This window comes from Aquila chrysaetos, chromosome Z (genome assembly GCF_900496995.4).
Source record: "Aquila chrysaetos chrysaetos chromosome Z, bAquChr1.4, whole genome shotgun sequence".
NCBI classification, from domain to species: domain Eukaryota; kingdom Metazoa; phylum Chordata; class Aves; order Accipitriformes; family Accipitridae; genus Aquila; species Aquila chrysaetos.
In genome coordinates this window covers 17,915,311-17,939,241 of record NC_044030.1, presented here as the reverse complement: position 1 = coordinate 17,939,241, position 23,931 = coordinate 17,915,311, and the positions used below count along the sequence as shown (strand labels likewise).

General features: G+C 38.2%; 1 long non-coding RNA gene across 2 annotated transcripts; it reads right to left on the bottom strand.

Annotated features, from left to right (window-relative positions):
• Nucleotides 1-1,429: 1,429 nt before the first annotated feature.
• On the bottom strand, nucleotides 1,430-10,775 carry LOC115336599. 2 transcript variants are annotated; one of them, XR_003921839.1, is made up of 3 exons: nucleotides 10,649-10,775; nucleotides 8,617-8,788; nucleotides 1,430-1,537 (listed from the first exon to the last, which is right to left on the bottom strand). It is a non-coding gene; the product is annotated as an uncharacterized LOC115336599 (long non-coding RNA). The 2 variants fall into 2 exon arrangements; XR_003921838.1 differs by having other exon boundaries at nucleotides 8,617-8,724.
• Between the last annotated feature and the right edge of the window lie 13,156 nt (nucleotides 10,776-23,931).

Below are 23,931 nucleotides of genomic sequence, written 5' to 3'. Positions count from 1 at the left end.
TTGTTTTAAAGGTAGTAATTCCTTTCATCGTTCACTTTTGGTTGCCCTTTCTCAAAACAGAGAGGGAGAATCTGTCTTCCCTGAACTCCTAGGCCTTATTTGTTTATGTATATAGGGCTGGAGCTTGTCCACACTTCTGTGTGGTATCATATATCATACTTTTAGATGCAGTTATCCATTATATGCAAATTTTGTCTCAACCAAGAACATTCTTGCTTGAAATCTATAATTCATTAGATTGCTACAGGTCTTATAAAGCTCCTGAACAATTAAGCAGTACAAACCTGTATCCCTCTAGGCTCGTCAGTTTTCATGACTGATGGTGTGGCGCTGCATCCTCCACAGAAGAAGGCAGGGTGCAAGGCTTTTCCTTGAGAATCAGCAAGTTGATGGAGCTGTTATTAGAAAAGGTGAGATCATTACCCACTCCAGAGACCAACATTTCTTTCCACTTGTCCGGGAAACCTAATGCTGTCCAAGAGCTCACACAGACTTACACAAGACAATAACTACATGGTTCTAAGACAACTTCTGATAACAGTAATTTTGAAAATTTCTAACATACCACTGCAGAAAAGGAATTGTAGATTCATCAAAATAGTTATTTATTATCAGAATTCTTTTCATTCTTTCCTTTTCTTTGTCTTTTTTTCCTGTTCTTTGTTCTTTCTTGTTCTGGGGGGGGGGGAGGGGCGTGGAGGGAGGGGCGGGGAGGGGGGGGGGGGAGGGGAGGGAGGGGGGGGGAGGGAGGGAGGGGGGGGGAGGGGAGGGGGGCGGGAGGGAGGGGGGGGGAGGGGAGGGGAGGAGGGGCGGGCGGGCGGGGCGGGGAGGGGAGGGCGGGAGGGGCGGGCGGGGGAGGAGGAGAGGGGGGAGGGCGGGGGGGGAAGAGGGGAGGGAGGGGGGGAGGGAAGGGGGGCCGGTGGGGGGGGGAGGGGAAGGGGAGGGAGGGGGGGCGGAAGGGGGGGAAGGGGGGGAAGGGAGGGAGAAGGGAAGGGGGGGGAGGGGAGGGGGAGGGGAGGGGGAGGGGAGGGGGAGGGAGGGAAGGAGGAGGGGGGGGGAGGGGGAGGGGAAGGGGAGGGGAGGGGAGGAGGAGGGGGAGGGGAGGGAAAGGGAAGGGGAGGGAAAGGAGAGGAGGGAGGGGAGGGGAGGGGAGGAGGGAAGGGGACGGGAGAGGGGAGGGGGCGGGACGGGAGGGGGGACGGGGAGGGGGAGGGGACGGGGCGGGGAGGGGGACAGGGAGGGCGGAGGGGGCAGTGGGAGTTTCGGGGTGCCCTTCTCGTTTCTGTGCGGCCCGGGTTCCGCGGTCCGGACCTTCCCTTCCCTTCCCTTCCCTTCCCTTCCCTTCCCTTCCCTTCCCTTCCCTTCTCTTCTTTTTCTTATTATTATTATCATTATTTATTAAAATTGTTATTGATACAGTTCATTCTAACAGCTACCCCTGCTGACTTGGAAAATGTCTGTGGAGGGAGTGTACAGTCATCACACACATTGCGTATAATGGCAAAGTGTATCCAAATCTCCTGGACCAGTGCTAACACTGTGAGAGAGGAGAGGATGTAGAAGATGTAGAGTCAAAGATCAAGTGAAGCAATTTCCCACCTTATATTCAGGTATGTTTTCATCAGCTAAAAACTCATTTTAGACCCAAAGTCTTTTGTAATCAATAAAAAGGCTCTCTGCTTCTAGTAAATCTAGGAGGGAATAGTTTACTTAACTGACCTAAAATATTCACTAGATTTAATGATAATATTGGAACTCTTACGACACTCAGTTCATGTCCTCTCCATGTGCCAAGGCTTACAACTGTAGTACTCCAATAAACTAGTGCTATCTATTCTTAAGTTGAATGAATATTGGCCACCTGATCTTCCTTTAATTTTTCAGTTAACTTACCACGTAGTTCTTTAGCTTTTAAGTCAACAAAAATATATGTGGCTGAGTACCATTTCTGATATGAAGGTCTTTTGAAAATTAGGTTACAGAATCATAGAGTCATAGAAAAATAGAATAATAGAACAGAATCATAGAATCATTTAGTTTGGAAAAGACTCTTAAGGTCATCAAGTCAAACCATTAACCTAACACTACCAAGCCCACCATTAAACCATTATAGTGCACTATTTCCAGTCCTACAAATATGTTTGGAGTGAACCCACTAATGAGTTGTTACTTCATTTCTTATGGGCTTGGAAAAGTATTTTACACTACTTCCTATCTTGCTGGTTAAATGTCTTTTATTTTAAAATATTAATTTATTTATTTTCTTGGACTTGCAAAAACAATGGTTTTATAGTGATGTATTTCTTGCATAATAAACTTTTAATAATATGTTTACCAAGCCTATGTCTTTAAAGATACTGAATTAAAGGGCAGTCTGTGAATATGAATCTTGTTCTAAATTAACTTTCTTTAGTTATAACTGGAAGGATTGACTGTGATTTCTTTTAAGAAAGAGGTGGTTTGTTTTTCTTTAATTACAAAATCTATTCTTAAAAAAATGAATGTTTTACAAAACACTTAAACATTTATACGATGACTGTAAATATTATGAGGTAATAATCCTGCAGAAGTCTAATATAGTTTCATCTTTACTAGTATAAGCTAAAAAGGAAAAAACCAAAAAATAAAATGTTAGTGGTCAGTCTAGCTCTGCCTGAGGGACTTGTGAGCTGATAAAGTGGTATCACCAGGTACATCCAGAATTACTTCATAAACACCTACCAAAATTCATGAACTAGTACTAACATGACTTAAGTATTAGCTGATCAGACCAGAGGATTCTTACTTTATGGTGCTTAACATATCCAAGATTATAACTAATTACTGGTAAAATAAGCAGTGTAGAGGCTCCAGACATTTGTCTAGAAGTTCTAGTACTGATCTTTTCACATTGAAGGGCTTGAGTCCAAATTCTTATTTCTATTTCAATATTAATGAATGGGTCTTTGAAAATATAAGAGGTGTGTAGGGTGTGTTATTATGAAAACTACAATGGGTTTCATATTTGCAGGCAAATCCTCATGTAACCTGAAACTCCCACAGTTCTGAAAGTCTTCAGATAGATTAGATCTCTAATTAGACAAACCCAAACTTAATTTGCTATTGAGAGCAAACATATAATTTTAAAAAAAGCAGTAAATATTTCATCTGTTTCAAGTTTATGGTGTAATGGCTTACTGTATATCACTGCATATTCCACATCTGTAATACAAAATGGGAGATTAAATGTATGCTCCCATTTATAGTAAGTAGTAGCTTGGAAGGCCAGATATTCACTGGCTAGCCAAAATGAGGAAAAATTGAAGTCTGTAAACTAAATATGTGATGGAGAAATTGTAGTTGTAATGTTTCCAAGGGAAGAGGGAGGAGGTGTTACTCTGAATATAACTACATAATTCAAAATAAATTCCTAGAAAAAAAACTTAATTCATTCAAAATCTGGAAGTGAAATTTAGCAACTTTATACCAATGTACCAGCATAATCAAACAGTACCAAATTCAGTTTATCACAAAAATGTTTGTTTCGATACTTCAAAGGCAAGCTTGGACAAGCTTGCTACAACCAAATTGACCAAGTAGTATATATGCATGCAGTATGGGGAAGAACAACCGGTTTGGGAACAGCTTTTATGCTATCAGGATTTGTATTTCCATCTGTTGGGAATGGATTCAAATCCATTTGGCTCTGTAAACATGTAATTGATAATAGTTCATGTTGGAATCTGAATTTACAGGAAGTACTAAAATTGTTAATTATGGGGTGGAGAAATTAAGGCTGCAGCAGAAGCAGAAAGCTGATACTGTTTCTGGTCTTACCAGCAAACACAGAAGCAGACTTTTTGTTTTAGCAGTTTGGTTATAGAAATCATATAGAGCAAATGCTCTTGTTTTATCAGGCAGTCCTGTGCTTTTCCTTTGGCTGGCAACATGATCCAGCTTTTGTGAATAGGGGCTGTGAATGAAATACTAAGTTTGGGTAACCAGGAAATGCTATCAGCCAGCTTCCAAACTGACTGCTAGGAATCATCTCAGGGAAACTGGGAGTAGAAAGGAATTCTGCTGACATTTATTTGGTAAAGTTCCTGCATCATTAATTGCTTATTCTGAGCAATGACAAATAATTGAGAGCTGATCAACAAGCTAGTTCTCGACTATCCCTTGGGAACTATGTGATTATTTGGGTTCTGCTTCATGATATAGGTGGCTTCCCTAAGCCCTAGAGGAGCTGCCTATACTTTCCTTATCTGGAGAGCTATTTCTGCAAGTTTAACTAGCAAATCTGGGGGGTTGCAGCCTAGGACGTCCAGATGGTGCCTAAGTATTCTAGAAGGCTGTTGCTGAGTAATCCTCTCTCTTCAGACTCAGAAAATAAAACCAGTGTCTGAGCTTCATTCTGCCCATCTAATAACTGTCCTCAAAGAGTTTTAAATGATTATAAAAATCAGGTCTAACAAACCTTTGACTGCTATTTAATCCCTGAGAATGTGCTTGATGCCTCCTAAGGATTTTCTGAGGACTCAAATCTTGTTTCTGAGTTTAGAAACTCTCATACTCAGACAAGGAAGATAATCAGTCTCTGTTGCTTTTCTTTCTATATGAATTACAGTGTACTACGTACAATGCAGCTGCAGCATAGCTGTGAAGAGATGAATCAGATGTAGGACTGCAGACAAGGACAAATCACATACCATACTGTGAGAGCAAATTGTGCTAAAACCGCATGTGCTTATGCTAACTGACGTGTTGATGAATCCAAATTATCCTCAGCAGCCCTGAATAGTGTCATGGTCAGTATCACATTAGTCAATGTGGCTCTTGACAGCTGTGGTGCAGTTCATTGCTGTAGCAAGTAGAACCAGTATAGGAAGTGAGCTTCAGCTTGCTCAGGAGCAAGTCCTCTGAGCTTTCTAAGAGACATCCTACATGGGCAGTGTGATGCAAAATATCAGAAAAGGGATGTATAAAAGCAGTGTGACACATGAAAGTAGTCCACTGCACTCCTGAAAAAGGGAACAGAAGAGGGGTCTTGCAGTCTTACATGGGGAAAGTTCAGTTTTTGTTATATCAATCTACATTTGCATTTAATTTCCATTGCTTCAAAACTAATAATGGTTTGAAAGTCAGTAGTAGAAAAGGATGACATTCTTTATTAATATTTTAATACACACGCGCTAGATCTAAAACATTGAAAAGAAAGAACTTGTTAATTAATTTTGTTCAGCAGAAGTGAATTCAGTATTCCAGTTACTTATCCAAATGTAAATCCATGTGGGGGTTGATCAAATATTCTTTATAATGTACATAATTAAAATTAATCTTAAATTATTTCCTGGCGGATTTTTTTCTGTGGGGGTAAAATGGCCTATTTGGGAGTACTAGTATTACCAGCAAAAAAAGCAGGGGAAGGTTCGTGAATTACACTTAATACTTATATAGGCAATACTGTACACTTGTAATGGGAATATGATCACTTTGATTTAGTCAAACTATGAATGAACTTTTATCTAAATGTCCTGTTTTCCCAGATGCTACAGAAAGCTAGTATTGATTTGTTTTACAGATGGATGAAAGCCATCGTCGCAGCTATGACAACTTGGGAAAACCTACGTGGTGCGTGTAATTAAAATCTGACTCAGATGTAAGGTGAGAAAGCATTATGGTAACACAAAATGTTACCTCTCTAAAAAAATCAATCCTGTCATGATGAGTTTGGAAGGACCAAGTGTGGCTTGTTTCTGCCAGTAAATAGATTGCTGTGGCTTTTAAAAATGTCAAGGTCCACTGCTTTGTGAGGGATCCTGGGGTACTGTCTCTGATTGTGTTCAAGTCTTAGTCAGGCAGATGCCTGTAACTTAGAGAACAATTGAGGAGATGAAAATTAAAAAAAAGCTTCAAGATTTTGTTTATTTGGTGAGGAATGCTGAACATTGAGAAAGACCTTTTTGTGACAGCGTTGTGTAAAATATTGGTTACACTCTGGTAAGATCTGATGGCACCAAAGCAATATGTGAAATACGTTCTGATGTTCAGCTTTATTGTTTTTGGCGGCATAAGCAATTATTTGTTCTGTGGAAAATGCATTCAAAAATTTTGAGAAACTGAAATGTTTTGTTATCACAAGGACCTTTTTAAAGCTTAGGTCTTTCTAAAATTTTTATTTCCTTTGACAGCCTAGCTTTTTACATTAAAACTTTGAATGCTAATCAAAACAGCAGTAACTGTAGAGGCTTAAGACCTTTTATTGATTTCACCTTAACAGAGTGTTTTAAGTTTCAGATCAAATGAAATGTTGTGTTTCAACCTTTGTCCTCCAAAATACTATCTTGCTTTCCAAAGAAACTGGGTTTTTTTGTCATTAGGATACAACTTGTCTTGTCAGTGAAGCAAGAAATTATCATTCACTCAGCTCTCATAGTGTCTTCCTAGTTTCGTTTCTTTGATGATAGTCCCTTTCTTGCTGGATGTGATCCAAAATTTTGGCTATACTTTCACATTTCAGACCTGCATTTTAGCTAAACCTGATTCCTACCAAACTGGAAACTTTTTCCAGCGGACTTCATACCTTTTGGGAATTAACAAATCAAGACATAGCAGTTCTGGCTCAAATTCCCTGACAAATAGCCAGGAATCATAGTCAATTTTGTAAAAACCACTCTGGTCACTTCTAGACACCACTAGATGTCTAATTACATTAGATGTAACTTGAAAGATGTACCAGTTTGAAAAATAAGCAGAACTTATTTGTTTATGAATGTTAGTCACTAAACTTGCTCTTATTTGTAGTGGTAGCAGATGTTTAATTCCTTCAGAAGTTTTGGGAAATCCTAGTCAAAATTAACACCATATTTCTCTATTGATATTTTTAATCTTGCCACCTTGCTTATTTCACATACTCTCTAACTTCTCATCGATTTTATCTTTTGGGGTATAAGTGGTCTTTCATAGCAGAGGTTCTGTCTTGTACTTACACATTTCTTTTTGTTATTAGGACAGTGGTAACCATTAAGACTTCATTCAGACTGTGACTTTAGTTAGGTATGAACTATTATGCTTTATGATCAGGCTGAATTCTAATTAAACACAAAAGACCAAACTTTTATCATTTCTGTACTCGTGACAGACTGTTAATTTAAAAAATGGAATCAAAGTTTCAGGTACTCTAGCATGTTTGGAAGCAACCTTTGCACATCTTTTTCTAAATTATGTTATAAAATCCTGCTTAGAACAAAAGCATACTTAGAACAAAATACTGGAACTACTTGGAATGGTTTAGTTATAATTGTCCAAGTACTTGCAGTATTGCCTAAACTCATCAAATTGTACATGATATTCAGCCATTTCAAAATATGATATACCTGATCTCCTGAAAGATGAAAAAATATTTACCTATAAAGAAGAGAAATCTTTGTGGTTTTGTGCCATTTCTTCATTTTTTGCCATATGAGATTTTTACATGTTTTAGCTTAGTATGCATCTGTCCTATCGTGAAGTACCGTTTACTAAATTGTAATAATGATATTTGGTGCATCAATGTTTTGAGTTTCTTAAAACATCCTTGCTATCTATATATATTCTATGGACTTCGGATCATATAAATTTGGAAAAGAGCACAAAGGTATTTTTTATATTTTGCGCCACTTCATGGAAAGAATATTGTTTAACACATTTGGGCAAAAAGCGGCCACTTGCTATTCTATTCAAGTACATATACCTAAGTATATTTCTACCAGTGATACAAAAGCTTTTCTGAGGTTAAAATGTGCCAAAGAAAAATTATGTTACCTGTTGTCACTCATTGAGATTAATAAACTGATGTTAATGAGCTATTATGGAAGGTTAATGTCATCTGATTGCCCTTCAGGTTAGGTATAGAAGTTCACTGTGACAAAGCAGTCCAAGGCAGGTTTAATTCCTCATTGCCAGCTTTCCCTATTAAAATTGTCTGAATTGTTTGGACATGCAATATTGCCATAATAACCACTGAAATCTGTTTCTCAATGTATACACATGCAGTATTTCAGTAGAAATCAATGGGACCTCTTTATCTTCAGGTCTTGAAGTCAAAAGTAATTTTGTTGAAAGCTAAGCTTTTCCTTATAAATAATGTTTTGCTTTGTATTATGTATTCCTTCTGATTACCCCTACCCTGTTTCAGTGGTCTCTGGACCTAGTAGCAGGCATCCCACAGGTGGGATTACCATTCCGATAACCTATTGCTATTTGTCACTATAGCTTGGGAGGCACGGGAAGAACAAAACAGCGAGTACAGTTCCATTTGAAACTGGGAAGTGTTTTCCTAAGGGTTTATTTTGTTCGGATGCAAGAGATGTGTCTACTGTATTTACAGCTACCAGTACCCATTATAAAGTATCAATGCAAAGAAATAGTCTCTGTAGAGAGGGCCAGCAGGTTCAACTCATTTTAAAGATCTCCTTTGTAACAAAAACTACCTGAAATAATTAAAACAATGAAGCTGCCTTCATTTTTCCTTCCTAATTATGTAATAGTAAGAGAAAATGCATACTGTATCCTGTACATACAGTAGAAAACTAGTATTTTTATACACTGTATTTGTATATCCCTGTTGTTTTGTCCCTGTTTCTACCTACGCCTTACCTGCAGACTCTGTTTTTCCATGGAGAAGAAGAAGGGAATCAAAAATCCTTCAGAGCTTTCTCTGGCTTCGGGAACTCTTTAAATCTCTTTGACTGTTTCTCATAGACTCTAGAAAAAAGAATGAAGCTTCTTCCAACTTTCCATTCAGGGTTGGCATCTGACTAGATTTTTCCTTCAACAAATAAAGTCTCTTGGTGAATGGTAAGAAACAATGACCAATAAAGCCATTCTGCTCCAATTACTATGGCAGAATCTTCTGTGGTCATTTTCAGATAGTTACGGCATATGTATATACATATGCATATGTGTATATAGAAACATTTACACAGATATATATCTGTGTAACTTTTAATGAGAGGAATAGCAAACTGAATTGCAAGGTTTTGCTTTTGTTCCTGGTAATTACCTCTGCACTTACCTGACAAAGTACTTTAAGATGGGATCTGGTTGCCTAAACATAGGAGCCTATAGTCATTTGAGAAGCCCTAAATTATCCTGTCTGTCCTCCAGCAGCAGCTCCAGAGCAATGCAGGTATCCTAGAAGTCCTGTGTCATATGTGCCAGCCTTGCAGATCTGTCTGAATACAGCCTCTGAAATCGCATTAGGATACCTGTTCCAGGCAACCAAATTTAGCTCCTGGAGTCTCATCTTTTCCACAAAGCAATAGGTTCAATAGTGTATCTACACTAAGAAGGTTTTTGCCATTCAAATGGAAAGAAGTGAATTTGGCTACTTGATATATTTATTTATGTTGATTTCTGAGATGTCTCTCTTAACTTCTGTTGTTCAATGAAAAAACTATTTGTAACAAATAATGTCATATGAGAGAAACTTTTCCTATAGCCCTTTGTTGGCACACTTAATTTGCTTGTCAATCTGGTGTGAGTTTAAGTGCATCCAGCCATGCCATTTTGTTTGTGTTCCTTCAAGCAGCTCCCAGGCCTCCATCTTAGCATCTTACATTTCATTGCTGCCCAAGGCAGGAACAACAGGGAAACTAGCTCAGGTGCTTGCGCAGGATCACACTGTGGCCCACGCATGCCTGTGCACAGGACAACAAACTTCTCCCTTCCCATCCTGTGACAAATGCCCAGGTCACCAAGACTGAAAGATGCTGCTCCTGATCTGACATGGTGGGGGAGATGGGGCACCTACATGAACACGCACAAGTATTGGCTCCCTTCCACAGTCATGTTGGCAGCTAGCTGGTGCCAGTGAGAGCGGCGGCACGCCTTGTGTCACTCACACATAGCAATGAAGGAAGCAGAAGGCACAGCGTGACTGAATTTGCTCCTTGGCGATGGCTAGTGTGTTCCCCTACACACAGCACGCGCAACAACATACACCACCTTCGTGACCCTGCTCCCCAGTGAGCTGCGTCAGACCCTGCTAATCCACACTAAACCAGTTGTGCTTTATTTGCAACTTCTGTTCCTTTGGCTGCCTCTGTTTTGTTTTTGCGAGTAAGACCCTCAGTGCCTCTTTGTTTTGCTTCACTAAGCAGATAAAGTAAAATAAGTAGCTGTATCTACTTCTGTTTTATGCTGCTTTGAACACCAGCTCCTTGCAGAAGATGCGCCTTGTGCTGGGATTTTTGGCAGGGTGCAGATGAAGGCAGTGGGCTTTCATTTGCCATCTCTCAGAGGGTACCTTGGAGCTCCTCAGCTGCAGCCAGAGATGTGGCCCAGGGTGTTTTATAGCCAATGATGTGCCTCCTTAGTGAGTTGCATTTGCTGACACAGCTCACAAAATCCCCCTGAAAGAGAGGCCTTGTAACTGTATGAGACAGTAAAACAGTATTTATTGTGACCGCCTCCTGGATGGGCTTGATCATAGCTTGAGGGCCTAGCTTTGGACTAAAATGAATAGTCCGTGCGGTAGGTTTCCATGGTCTGCTGGACCATCATGTAGAAAAAGCAGAATTGCTTTGACGAGAGCTGGTGAATAACGTGTGTTTAGACAGACTTAGACTGTTTTTAGCAATTTAAAAATACTATTAACACTGCTAAGCTGTCTTTAGAAGGTACTTACAGGGCCCTCAGGACAACGCCAGTGGGAATAAATTGGCTTTCTGCATCCTGAAGCTGAGTCTGGAGCTGAGTCTTGTTTGGCAGCACTGGTTCACCACACAGAGCTGTGCTCTGGCCTCGGGTACTGGGTGACAGGTGACCCCAAACCTAGAAAAGTGTATTTTCATGTTAAAAGAACGAATAATTCAAACCCTTATGCACAAATCAGTAAGTTGGGCAATGTAATAAAGCCTGTTAGGCAGGAGAAAAGAGGGTTGGACTTGAGGCTTCTGGTGCCGGTTATATGTGTTATACGCAGTTATTATGTACAGTTATTACGGCATGGAGGCATTGTTCAAAGTACACTTTTAACAGATAAGACAAAGAAAGGTCAGTGCTATTCTCAGAACTATTAATAGGTGTTTCTATTAATAAACATGAGGAAATAATTTAAAAAATAGTACTTTCATAATAACAAGATAATGAAAGATAATAGTATCTGTTCGTAGTAAGTCTTCTTTTACCTAATAGGTTCAGTCCACAGAGTAAAATTGAAGGCAGTGAAATTCCACAAAAGTAATGAGACACCCCAGTATCAGCTGTTCAAATTCTGCCTGGAAGCTGTGCTGTTGCTGTTCAGCTTCAGGAAATTATAACCAAAGTCACTGGAAGGAAACAGATGAACTCCCTCTTGGGATAGAAGCCAAGCTGAATGTTATTCTAAAAAAGTCCTTATGTTGTGTCAAGGTATCAGGGGAAAATTTTCACCTACCCTTCCTTTTTGGTGCATACAATTACAAACATACAGAGTTTCATCAGATTTCTTTCTTCTCCCTTTCTGGCTGAAAATCTGAAAAGTTTTGCATGGATATCTTAGAAAGTAACATAGAGGCAGGCATCCATTAATGGAGGTGGAAGCATGTGAAGTTATTTAAAGCAAAAGTAGTGGAAAAAGAAAGCCTATGCTCACTGAAATGTCCGAGTAGTGTGAAAGGCAGTATCTCTAGAACAAGTTTCCTAAAATTGCAAAGGAACTTAAGTATAAGCTCAGACAAAGTTTGTCCTGTAGTTTTGAAGGTCTAAAATTTTGATGACATGGCTGTGAAAAACTACAGCCACCAATGGGTGTAGTGCTTAAGGAAATTCTTGTGTGGGCATATGTACCATCCAAAAAAAGCACTCTGTAAATATACTTAAGTTAGTGTGCTTAATGGAATAAGTTATAACTGCAAAGTCTCTAAGTGACTATAAGATCAGCTAAAATAACTCCTAAAAGCTGCTTCTCTGGTAGATTTTTTTTTTTTTAATGTAACTATCAGCCTATGTGTATCAGCAAATTGTTTTAAGAACACACTTTTACACTTTTTCTCTGGAGAAGTGTTGTACTGCACAGCAGCCAGGGAACATTTGGCATGGTTCCCTGTATTGTTGAAGTAAGGGTGCAGAGTATCTGTGCTATTTTCTGTATGCCTCCCACCTAAGTGTTGACTGGAATAAACACTAGGCAAAAATCCTCACTCTTCTTTGTGTTTATATGATCAACATGAAAAATATACAGGACAACAAAGATTTTACAGTTCTTGAAGAATGCCATAAGATGAGAGAACATAAAACTTTATAGCCTAGAGAAGAGAAGTCTCATGGCGACGGGAGGGGGGGGGATGATGGATGGCATGATGATAGCTTATAAAATGTCTTCAAAGTAATAGTACAAATAAAAGAAGAAAATTTCTTAGGCCCAAACAAAGAAGAGCAAGCAATGCAAGTTTGGACTCCAAGTATTCAAGCAAGGCAACTAAACAACAAAGATGACTGGCAGAGGGGAGGATGGGGAGGATGGGGAACTAGAAATTCTAAGGAAAAATATAAGCCTGTTGGGACCTGCTGGTGGCATTGTCGTGGAAAATCTAGTGTGACCAAATGGGTGTTTTCTGGCTCTGTTTCCTGTGAAGCATATCCTTCTACTTCCTCCGCAGCTACAGAAAAAGCTTGTCTGCTGTGGGACTGCTGTGATGGTATCACTGTGGGAAGAGTGTAGGAGTCTTTTTATCTATTTATACTCTTTTTACGCATGCAACATTAGTAGAGGTGGTTGGGTAAAACTCAGTACTTCCAGTTATAAGTAAGTCAAGCACTTAGTTGCATCTTTAGGTACCTTAAAAAATGAGGGAGAGGAAAGAGAAGTATTTTTGAAGAAGCCTAATTCTCTGCTTTTCTAAAACTAACTTGTGAAATGGAGAATGTACATTTAATGATTTATCAGCATGGTATGAAAACAGGGAGTGTAACAGGAAAAAGAAAGAACATATTAAATTGCTCAATTAGCTCACATATTTTCATGAAGTGTTGCAGTAGTTTGCAAGCTGTATTTATTACTCTCTAGATCAACTCTGTTCTTTCAGTGGAATTGAAATGGTTGTAGGTATGATCTGGTACTATGTCCAAAATCACCTTATCAGTATCAATGTCTTGGCAGAGAACAATTTACAGTATAGTAAGTGATTCTGCACTGACTCTAAGTGTTTATCCTAGCCTAGAAACCTAGCAGAGCCTGCCCGTTTTTGAAAATTGGCAGATGTTCCTGGGACATGAGAAAGTGTGATGACAGAAATGGGCTGAGCCTCCTGAAGTAGTTTACCTAGAACAAATGTATAACCCGTGTGTACTCTTCAGGCAGTGGTAGTTTCCAACAGTGGAAACTGGAAACTGTAATGGGAAAAATCTGTCTCCTGTTTCAAAATAATAAAGCCACACCTCCTCCAGACTTCTTCCAACAACTCTTCCAGGAGCAACCTAAAGTTAGTACAGTGGGTGGTTCCGTTCAAGTGAACTATTTACTGTGTTGCCGCTTGTTTTCAACACAGTGAATCATATTTGCATAATGGTTGACTAACTTACTATCAGAATATTAGCTTGATATGACTCCATACTGTATAAGCAGCTTACTCCTGTATCTGTCTAGTGCAGCAGTATAATGAAACTATTGATGGGAAGAGTCCTGCCTCACACAGCATTGTGCTAAGCTAATACAATGGCACAGAAACTTGCTAAGACACTGTAATCTATTAAAATATGAATATTTAATATTGATATACAGAATATATGAATGTTAATCTTGTCCATTGTAGTTTCTAGATACTGCCTTGGGGCATTTGGAAATAGTGTGTTTCTGATTAATCCAAGACTTGTACCACATAGGCACATGTGCATTGTCCTGATAAAGTTAAAAAGTATGTTTTGCCATGTAAACATATTAGGAGTCTAAACTATTTTGAATTACTGCCAGCTTTGAGGCTTTGATACTAACTCATTGACTTTTCTAATTGTGTGAAGAATAATTCTCTCTTTACTGACTCTGTTGGCATTTATCAGCAATTTCTAGAACACTTAAAAAGTCTGTAAATCTGAGTTATTACTTGTGGCTTCACTATATTTGTAGACAGAACAGTCTGTGCTTTGTCCTTTATATTAACACAACCAAACAATACTTCTGGGGTGTGAGGCTCCTCATATCATACGGCTGTTCTGACCTGTGATCCTGGTGCTTACTTAGTCATATGAGAACTACCAAGAAGTCTGTTAAGGTCTGAGGGAAGAAGTGAGTTCTGGATGTCTAGCCTTTGTCAGGTAGGTACTACATATCTGCAACTTAACTTTTCTTCATGGAATATTGTAACTTTTTCTGAAAGGCTTAAAAGAATTCATGGAATATTTAATGAATTTCTGAATGTGACTGGAAAATGGTACATGTGCAAAAAAGTTTTCCTGTAAAACTATTTGCAAATTTGGGACAGAGATCAACACCGACACCCACTATAGCTGTGTATTAGCCACAGGATTAAAACTTCATCTCTTTCACATGTTTCCAAGGCAGCTTTTCATAGACAATCTCAGCATTCAATGTTTTTTTCTGCACACTAGCCAGCTGCTCAGAATTTCTAGTTATTTTGGTGAAGAAGCGTTCTGTGTCAGCTGAGAAATGTTTAAGATGAAGTTAGCCAAATAGTTTGGGCTGGGAAATTGCAGATACCATATGGAAATTATATTCATATTATCATAGAATACATAGTATTAATAATGAAATGCAGATATATCATGGAATTGGCACATGATTAGATACACAAAACAGGCATATGTATGCAGATCTGTTTAATATAAAATGACTTGTGTATGCATATAATTAACAAGAATGCAAAAGAACTTGTGTTGCAATCAATATAGATGCTAACTACAGAAGATGTTGCATATATGAAGCTCTTTGTTTAATACTGTGCCAGTCATAAATGATGCAGTCTGATTGACTTCTGGGTACCAATATGGGAAAAACAGTTAAATAGTAATAATAATTTACAGACGCCTAAAGAACATACTTGCCTTTATGTAAGGCATAGAGAACATTGAAGTTAAATCAGCAAAAATAAGATCATCAACTGGAGTATTCTGTAGCCTAAAAGGCAAACTAAATTTAACCAAGTTCAGAAGAAGACCAAAGGTGACCAAATATGCAAAAGGAGATGCTGAAATTGACAGCAGAAGAAATGTCTTTATCAGTAAAGGAGACCATGCCATAGCTTTAAAAGTTAAAAGGAGTAAATAATGAGGAATATTTGGTAAACAATAATGGCCATTAACACTCCATTTTTAAAGAATATGTGGGAAATACCATTGTGATACGGTGTTGGTAAAGGGGATTGAACACTAGTAGGGAAATTTGATTGACTTGAAAGCAAATTAATGCATATATAAACAAATTTGGCAGGTGACAATGAAAAGAGAGAACCAGCATAAATGATTGCAGAGAGGAACCATCCTTTGGAAAGTGTTACAACTACTGATGCCATTTTATTAAATACTAAAGGCATTTAAAATAAAATTAAAAAAAAAAAAGTTACATAGAATCTTGATTTTTTTTTTTAAGAATTGTAACTTAAAAACATTTGATTTCTGTATAACAAAGTTCATGCAGAGATGTCCTTCATCAAAGACATATCACGGTAACAGTCTTTTAGGAATTCTGGAAAAGAAATCAAGCAGGTAGTTCTTCAGTTATGTGTCTCATTTATTCCCAAAATTGTGAAGAGAAACAGGTAAACACTGCCTCTTAGTCTGATGAGTCACAGGTCATACTCAGTCCCTGTGGAAATACCAATGGGGCCTGAGACTGTTAGTAGAATCCTCTGATGAAGACAGGAATAAATTTAGGATGTATCATTGGATGCATCTGTTGGAAAAAGTGATGATGAAGTTGAGGGAGGCATATCCTCCCTCAGACTCAAAAGACACAAGGATGAGATGAAGATACAACCTGGCAGAAACTACCACAGATGTCATTTTAAAGAACTGGAAGACAAACAAGAAATTATTGGAGAGTGTGAATGCATAAAATCCCAAAATTGTGGGGAAGGAAAGGACATGGGAGAAAAGAAAGGGGTGGGACTGAAGTTTTCTTAATAGTCTACTCAGAGCACATATGCCTGTGAAGTTGGGACATTGGACTGACTATAAACAATACACATCTGGTCTTATCTCTTAAGTAAGACATCAAAAACTCTCCAATCACCTTGGATTGCAACCTGTTTTTTAAATGTGATTTAAAATATGATATAGGCATGAAAATTAGAGAACTTTGTAAAGTTTTCTATCGAACCTGTGCTGAATTCATTAAAAACAAGGAAAGATAGAGTTTGAAGTACCTTGTTTTGAAATAAAATATTTAGACTTTTGCTGCAAAATTCCTACTTTGTTTAAAAGACATATATAATTCTAGAGGTAAAAGGAAAAGACCAAGCAAAGTTAAGGGTGTGGTAATATCATCAAAACATTCTGGGGTATTGCCTATCAGCTAAGTGACTGGGACTGTATGCTCATTCTTAACTATCTAACTGGGAGGCAGTGTAGTCTTAGTTAAATTTCAGTGGAAAATATTTTAAGCTAAGTTGCATTTCATTGCAACTGAGAAAGGCTAAGAATATATTGGTATATTTTGGTAAATTAACTGAAAAAATCAATGTTTTGCCCAATGTTAATTATGTTGTAATTATATTACCAAGTAATCTTAATTACAAAAGGGTGGGAAATTTTGCAGAGCTCTGAATTTTTTTTATGATTTAGGCTTACTGTACATTTATATGAGGCCTCAGAAGAGACAAACCACTTTCGACCATTTACTAGAGCAACAGATGTGTTTATAGTTGTTTGGATATATTCAAATAAGTGGGGTTTTATACTCATCCAAAGAAAATACTTTCAGTAGTTAGGAGTGGCTGTAGGTCATATGATCCTTTCTGAATTTTTTTTGTACTCCTTAACAAAAAGAAAACCTGTATCCCAGAAAAGAAACAGGTTCCCAGAAGGCTGCCTGCTGATGTGGGACAGTTGGCAAGTTTTCCACACCAGAGGGTGAATTATTCAGTAGCGTTGCTGTAACAATCCCACAGTCCTCACAGCCTCCTACCCAGGTAAACAGGTGGCCATTGTAGAGATTTGCCATTTCAAAACTGTGAAATCCGTCCTTCTCTCAGGACTATTCAGAACAATACTTTTTAGTATTCTGCTAAAATGCTAGTCACCAAGATCTTAGTCTGTTGTAAAGTACTCTGGAGCTGGTCAAGCAGGTGAAGACTTGGATGGGAGGAAAAACAATTTCCTGACATTTTAGTCTCTCAAATGGAGATAACCAAATTCATGTGCAACCTAACATCTAGTTCAAAATGTCTAGAAATACTACCTTTCCAATTTAGGTGGCCAGCTATAATTCAGAACTCATTATTCTCTTGGTACTCAGCCTCTAACTTTTTTTCAGTAAACTTAGTAATTATTCTACTCTGCCCTCTGGCTGGTAATCATATTCACTGTCTTATGGCAGTTGTTAAAAAACTCTGCAAAATTCAACAGGTAGATGCTGGGGTTTTTTGATATGTATCATAAATATTCCATATATCTTTTCACAGGGTTTTCTGAGATAGAGAGGGGAAGGTAGTCTTTGTAATAATATTCAGACAGACTCTAAAATTAATTAAACAGAGTGACACAACTGGGTTAAAATACACTGAAGTGGCAGTCAATCCTGGCTGAGCTTAACTAGGAGACAGAGTTTCTGCAAGTGGCTTTCTGCAGCCTACCATTTCTCCAAATCATAGAATAGTTTGGGTTGGAAGGGCCCTTTAAAGGTCAACTAGTCCAACTCCCTGCAATTAGCAAAGACTTCTTCAACTAGATCAGGTTGCTCAGAGTCCCTTCCAGCCTGACTTTGAATGCTGGGCTGGCTCTGCAATCTTAGTCTATTATTTCCTTACCAGGTCTGGTTTCTTCCATGATCCATTTTTACACTAAGATAAAGCTGTTGGCACAAGCTGGATATAGCTGGATTTTTTTTTATTTACCTGGTGTATGTTATTATTATAAGTAGATCTTATGTGTAGAAAAAAGGCTACTTCTGTCAGCTGACTGCTGAATGTTATGAAGGGCGCAATCCAAAATTCCTTCCCATATACCTAAAAAGTTATCATTATACAGTCTACCTAAAAGTGTTGTCATTGTCTTTTACTATTTACCTCACATGAATAGCTGAGTGATGTTATTTCTTCTTCCATAAGGAAGTATCCTGAGTGTCCTCAGACCTCTGAAAGGAACTGTGCTGCATGCATGCTCATGCAAACTTATGAAATACTCTGACTTGGTTGGGTTTTGCCCACTTTGACATATTTTTGATGAAAAACTGGAATTTGGTAGAATGTATATAAAGATGTATGAGATGTTTTTCACTCCTGATGCATTTTATTCTCATTTTCACTCTTCTTTGCCGTCCAACTTACTGAATGATCTGCTCAGTAGAAGTTATTTTCTCAGGTAAACATCCCTGTATGGTTTTTTCTTTAGTTTGGTTTTGGGTTTTTTTTTTTAATTTTAATTTGCTTTTGGGAGGGTCAGATGACTTTATCAGGCACATATTCCCATGTGTGTGGCAGCTACTACATCCTGTCTTCCCTGTCCACTTTACTGAATCTTTCCACAAAGAAATAAAGACATTGCATTGCTGTTGTAGTGACAATCTAAAGGACAAAAAAAATCCACACTACTGGTGCTAATTTTCATCTGGGGATGAGTGGTGATGAGGTATGTGCATTTGTTCCCTGCTTCATTCCTTTCAGTCCTTAGCACTGACACAGCTTGCTGCAGATGTTCCCTCTAGGTCTCACTTCTGGGGTAATTGCTCCACACTTAAAATTTACCCTCGCACATCTACTGCTATAAAGCTTATTTTGGACTGAGAGATTTTATAGTTACGATTGTTAGTGATATTTTCTTTAACGTCATAAGGCAACTGTTCAACTGTTATCAATTAGTATTGTGAATCTGACTTCAATAGATCTATATCGAGTTGCACAGCCACAGATTTGGCCTAAAATTTCTTTGGCTTTGGGACACGTTCCTCTGAGAATTCCTTAATTAACACCAAATTTTCATCAATCCTTTCTCCCCTCCTCCTGTTAATTGCATGCAGAGAAGGAACATATCTGTGAATTGAGTCTTGTTCTGGATGACCACTAATTTATATTTCCCTTTTCACTGGGGACAAGGTATTACAGGTGAAGAAAGATGCTCAGTCTTTCCAAATATGTTTAATTTCTCATTGAAACTGGACTTTCCATGTGTTTTTTATTTTTATTCTCACTTTCCAACAGTCAGATTCACCACCCCAAGTTAAACATTATAGCATTGTTAAATGAATACAATAGAAATGATGGACAATAGGAAAGCAATTAAGAATAATGGAGAAGAGGACAGATCCATTTATTCTACCTCATTACATCTTCATGCTTTAATGTTTTTAACATTTTGAAATCTGCCAGAAAAGTAATTTTAACCATTCTTTTCTTGGCTATTGCATGTGAAAACACTTAAATAATAGCTGCTCAGTCACTAAGTTTTTCTTTGGAAATCCAGTTCTGTAGTTTGCAATTTAAGTTCTCTAAGTTTATTAAATAACCATTTAATCATTTCTGTAAGCAAATATTACTTCTGCTTCTAGTGATAACATGTGTACCACTGAAGAGCTAACATCTTGCACATTCACTATGTCTGGCATGAACAAATATCTGGCTAAATTGCACTGTGTTTTTTAGCATTGGTCTTGGTTCATATGATCTATTCAGTCATAAACAACAGTTTGTTCTCCACGTATCATGTATAAGTCACTTTCTTGCGTAAGTCACTTTCTTGTTTCTATTAACAAGATGCATGCAGTGCGTTGAGATGCATAAGCGTTCTTCAAAGATGGATGATCATCAGCCTTGCTAATTAAATTTACTGAAATCTTACTAGTACTTCTTCTTTAATTCAGTGTTACTTCAAAAGTCCTTAACTGTACACCAAAAAAGAAAACCGTAAGGGGTAAACTGGTTTGGAGTTTAAGAGATTGAAGTCGTAACATACAAAACTTGGAAAATCCTAATTAAGCAACCTGATGTTTTTTGTTTAGAAATGACTTGACATTTATGTGGAAATAGCAATTTCTTAGGTGCAGTTCAATGTACTTTTCATCTTTCCTTGTTGATTTGGATTTATTCATTTGATCTGGCTTTACCAGGGGGACGACCATATATGCTGCATTTTAGGAAATACCACTTCCTGTGGAGACCCCTTTGCTATTAGATTCTTTGATCACAGTTACTTCCAGTACAATTTACTTTCATCTTCAGGCAGGAAGCAAGCAACAGAAATTAAAGATAGAAAAGCCCATTAGGTCATTACCTTCTTTCCATTTGCCAGAATGGGATAGTTTTTTTCAATACATAGGAGAGGCTACTTTGCCTTGTGGTGAAACAACCACCACGTCCTGGTACTTCTTGCTGATACAGGAAGGGCAGCGTGTATAAAAAGCCTGTGGGCTTTGTGGAACTGCAGGCCAGAATTGCAGGTAAACAGCAAGGTCTGCACTGTAAGAGCAGCCAGAAAACTGCCAGATACTGACAGAGAGGAAGCTCAGTGTAAGATGTCAGTGAGAAAAAGCATGTTCTCCAATGGATCAAAAACCTGTTTTGTTTTTCTTTTTATAAGCCCCAATATTTTTCTGGTAAAACTACCTTTACAGAAAAATGCAGATTCAAGTTCATTGAAACATTAAATGCATGCTGGTTTTGCCAAGTTATATCACCAAGGGAAGGAAGCCTAAAAAAACCTCTCCATGCTTCATTTCAATCTTTTCAAAAGAAAATGGCATCATCTCAGTTGAAAAACAAAGGTTTTTACAATTCATCTGTTTTAAGTAAATTTGAAATAGAAGTTTAAAAAATAAAAACTTGCAACAAAGCAAAGTTTTCAGTTTAACCCAAAACACATTTTCAGCTGCTGTTTGTGGAACTGTGATAAACCAGGATGACCAGCTGTTCACATAACTCTGGCAAAACCCTACTTCAGTAGGGAGTCAGGTTGCAGAGACCATGATGCAAGGTCTCTCTGCTGCTCCCTCACTCCCAACACAGCTGATTTATTCCACAGTTTCAATCCACTTATAGATTGTATATGCTTCACCATAGAAATTTGTAACCAACTTTATCTGTCCTCTAGTAAACTGTGCATGATAGTGACAGAACCACGTAAAATGACTAAGCTTTAATGAAAAAGCTAACACCCTGCCCAAATATGCTCTTCATATTTATCTGATAAATTCTATTTATTCCCTCTGTTCCCCCAAATAGCCACTATTTCTCTGCATGTAATACTGCCAAATATTTGTATGTGAGTACTATGGTCTCTCTAACTAATCATTAGGCAAGGTAGCCATTTTAATTTTATTAACCTTTTCTCCCAGGGTAATTCTTCTGTCTTGATCATTTTTTGGTTTTTTGTTTGTTTTTTCACTTTCTTCTTTGTTTGCATCAGTCTCACAGATACTGCAATTGATTTTAAGTTCATCTGTACCTAGTAAGCTTATGTAAGCTCACCATGGCAGTGGTGATCATGTAAGATCATTATGGCAGTGGACATCTCTCCCTGATGAACATCAGACTTGGACATAAAAATTGCAGATGAATAGTTTTACCCTTTTTCTCCATCTGCTGAAAGCAGAGTGTTGCTGCTAGTCTTTCTGTGGCTGGTGAGTAAAGCCTCTTGTCAGCTTATATTTTTAAGACCGATTCAGTGAGCTCTTGCACTGAGCTTTGAAATATCTTCTCTCCATTTCCCAAATTCATTATCTGCTCTCCTTTGAAGAGAATCTGGAAATTCTTCCCATCCTTTTCTAGCACAATAGGATATTCCTCTTTGAGGTGAACTGGCCATGTTTATCTCAGTGGTTGTCTGGGGGCCTAGCACACCCTCCTGCAGTATGTATCTCTAAACATCTCTGAGGATGTACAGCTAAAGGAGGAAAGAGAGTGTCAAACCAAAATCTGTCAAACTACCAATTCTGAAGGAAGTAAAATCTAAGTGGAATTCTGAAGCTCTGATTTTGGCATAATTCACTAGAGATACTTGTTTTCCTTCCCCAGCTCTAATATTTTTCCTTATTTCTTGAAAATCTTAAAAACACCTGTAACAATTGCTAAAAACTCTGAAGAATGTATCAAAAATTTTTTGAAGATGTGGTGGTTTTAACCTTGGTCTAAGTCAGAATAGTCCTTTACTTTAAAAAAAAAAGAGAGATAGAGAGGCATAGGGAGATTTTAAAAGATTTTCTGTCATGACTGACCACAGGAAACTTCTGTGGGTCTTATCACACCTTCAGTGTATATATTAAAACAGGAGCATATTGCAGCTCAATGTTTACTACACTTAGCATAGAGAACAGAACCAGTTTTGTTCCTGATGCCAGTCAGTGACCCAGACACAAGGGTGTGAATGTTATTTTTCCACTCTGCAAATCCTTTGTTTAAGCAGGTGCAGAGGCCCATGCTTCATACAATGCCAAATGGTAGATGTTGCATTACAAAAAAGACCATCTCTGTTTTGAGAAGCAAAAACTGCAAAAGCAAAGTTAAGCTGGAAAGAGTACCAGAGTTGAGGCATTTGATGAAGAAATCAATGACTGATTAAATCAGGGACACTAATATCTCTCTCTTAACAGTGTTAGGCAGTTTGGCATGTTCAGTGGCTCCAGGAGGGGAATGCTTGGTGGTTACAAGAACCATACTAACGTTGATCACACCATATGCCAGATTGTCTGGCTGTGACCTATTTAATTTGAAACTGTTGTGTGTGCTATGCCAATCCTTTGAAGTAAGAAAAAAAAACATGATGAGTTGTTGGCTATTATCTTGAAAGTCTGTCCAAGTCTAACTGATCTGTGATCATGATGTATATTGGCGGCTGACAAGAATTTGCAATAACCTACTTGCTGAGGGTTGTCGTCTTCCCTTCAGTTATCCAATCTCATGACACACTGCAGCTGATCCAGCACTGGTCTGTGTTTCTCTCTCATGCAACCTTGTCAACAAGAAGGGTAAAAAGAGAGCACAGGCAACGAAATATATCTTAAGCAGTTGTCAGAAACTTCCCAGCAGTGAAACTGGGACCCCAGCCTCTTTCCAGTGACAGCCCCAGCACTGTAAGGTCATGGTCACAACCCAATTAATGCTTACCAATTCACCCAGAGCAAAGAGACTGACAGCCTACTCTGGATAGGACATTTGGGAAAAAGATTTCAAAACCGTTCCAGTTGAGGAGATAACAGAATTCAGATCTTCTGACTAAACCCTCTTAACAGTGAGTGGCGCTTGTATGGGAAAGATAGGGGAAATCAGCAAAAAGACTGGCTGCAGGAAAAGAATCAGATAGGCAGTTTCACCTCCATCTGCTTATGGCAGCTTCTGAGAAATGCTTTTCAGTTTTTTAAAAAAAAGAAAGAATTCAAAAAAAAGCAGAGAACTATGCCTCCTGAGTAGAGGAACTTCTCCCTTGTCTTTCGATTTAAGGAACAACACCCCCATAGAAGCGATATTTAAAGACTAGCCCTCCTGGTGGCAGTTCCTAGTTCCAAAAAAGTTCAAAAAAAACAACTGTTTTTTTTGATAGTTCCAAAAGCTCACTGCTCAGCACTCTGGCTTGGAGGCAGGCTCTCTTCTCGAGTGTATAACACTATCTATGCATTGTAAAGGAATCATAGGCATCTGAATGCACAACATCTGCTTCTGAAATGGGTGCAAAGTGCCTAAAAGCTAAATACTCCTGTGTTCTAAGACATGACCCTTTTGTGGGTTCAACTTCTTGGAACCATGAATATGAAAAAGGAAAAAAAAATGTCAGGGAACTACTGTTGTTTTATTAATATTTCATGAACTATTTACAATACATTGAACCCTGAAT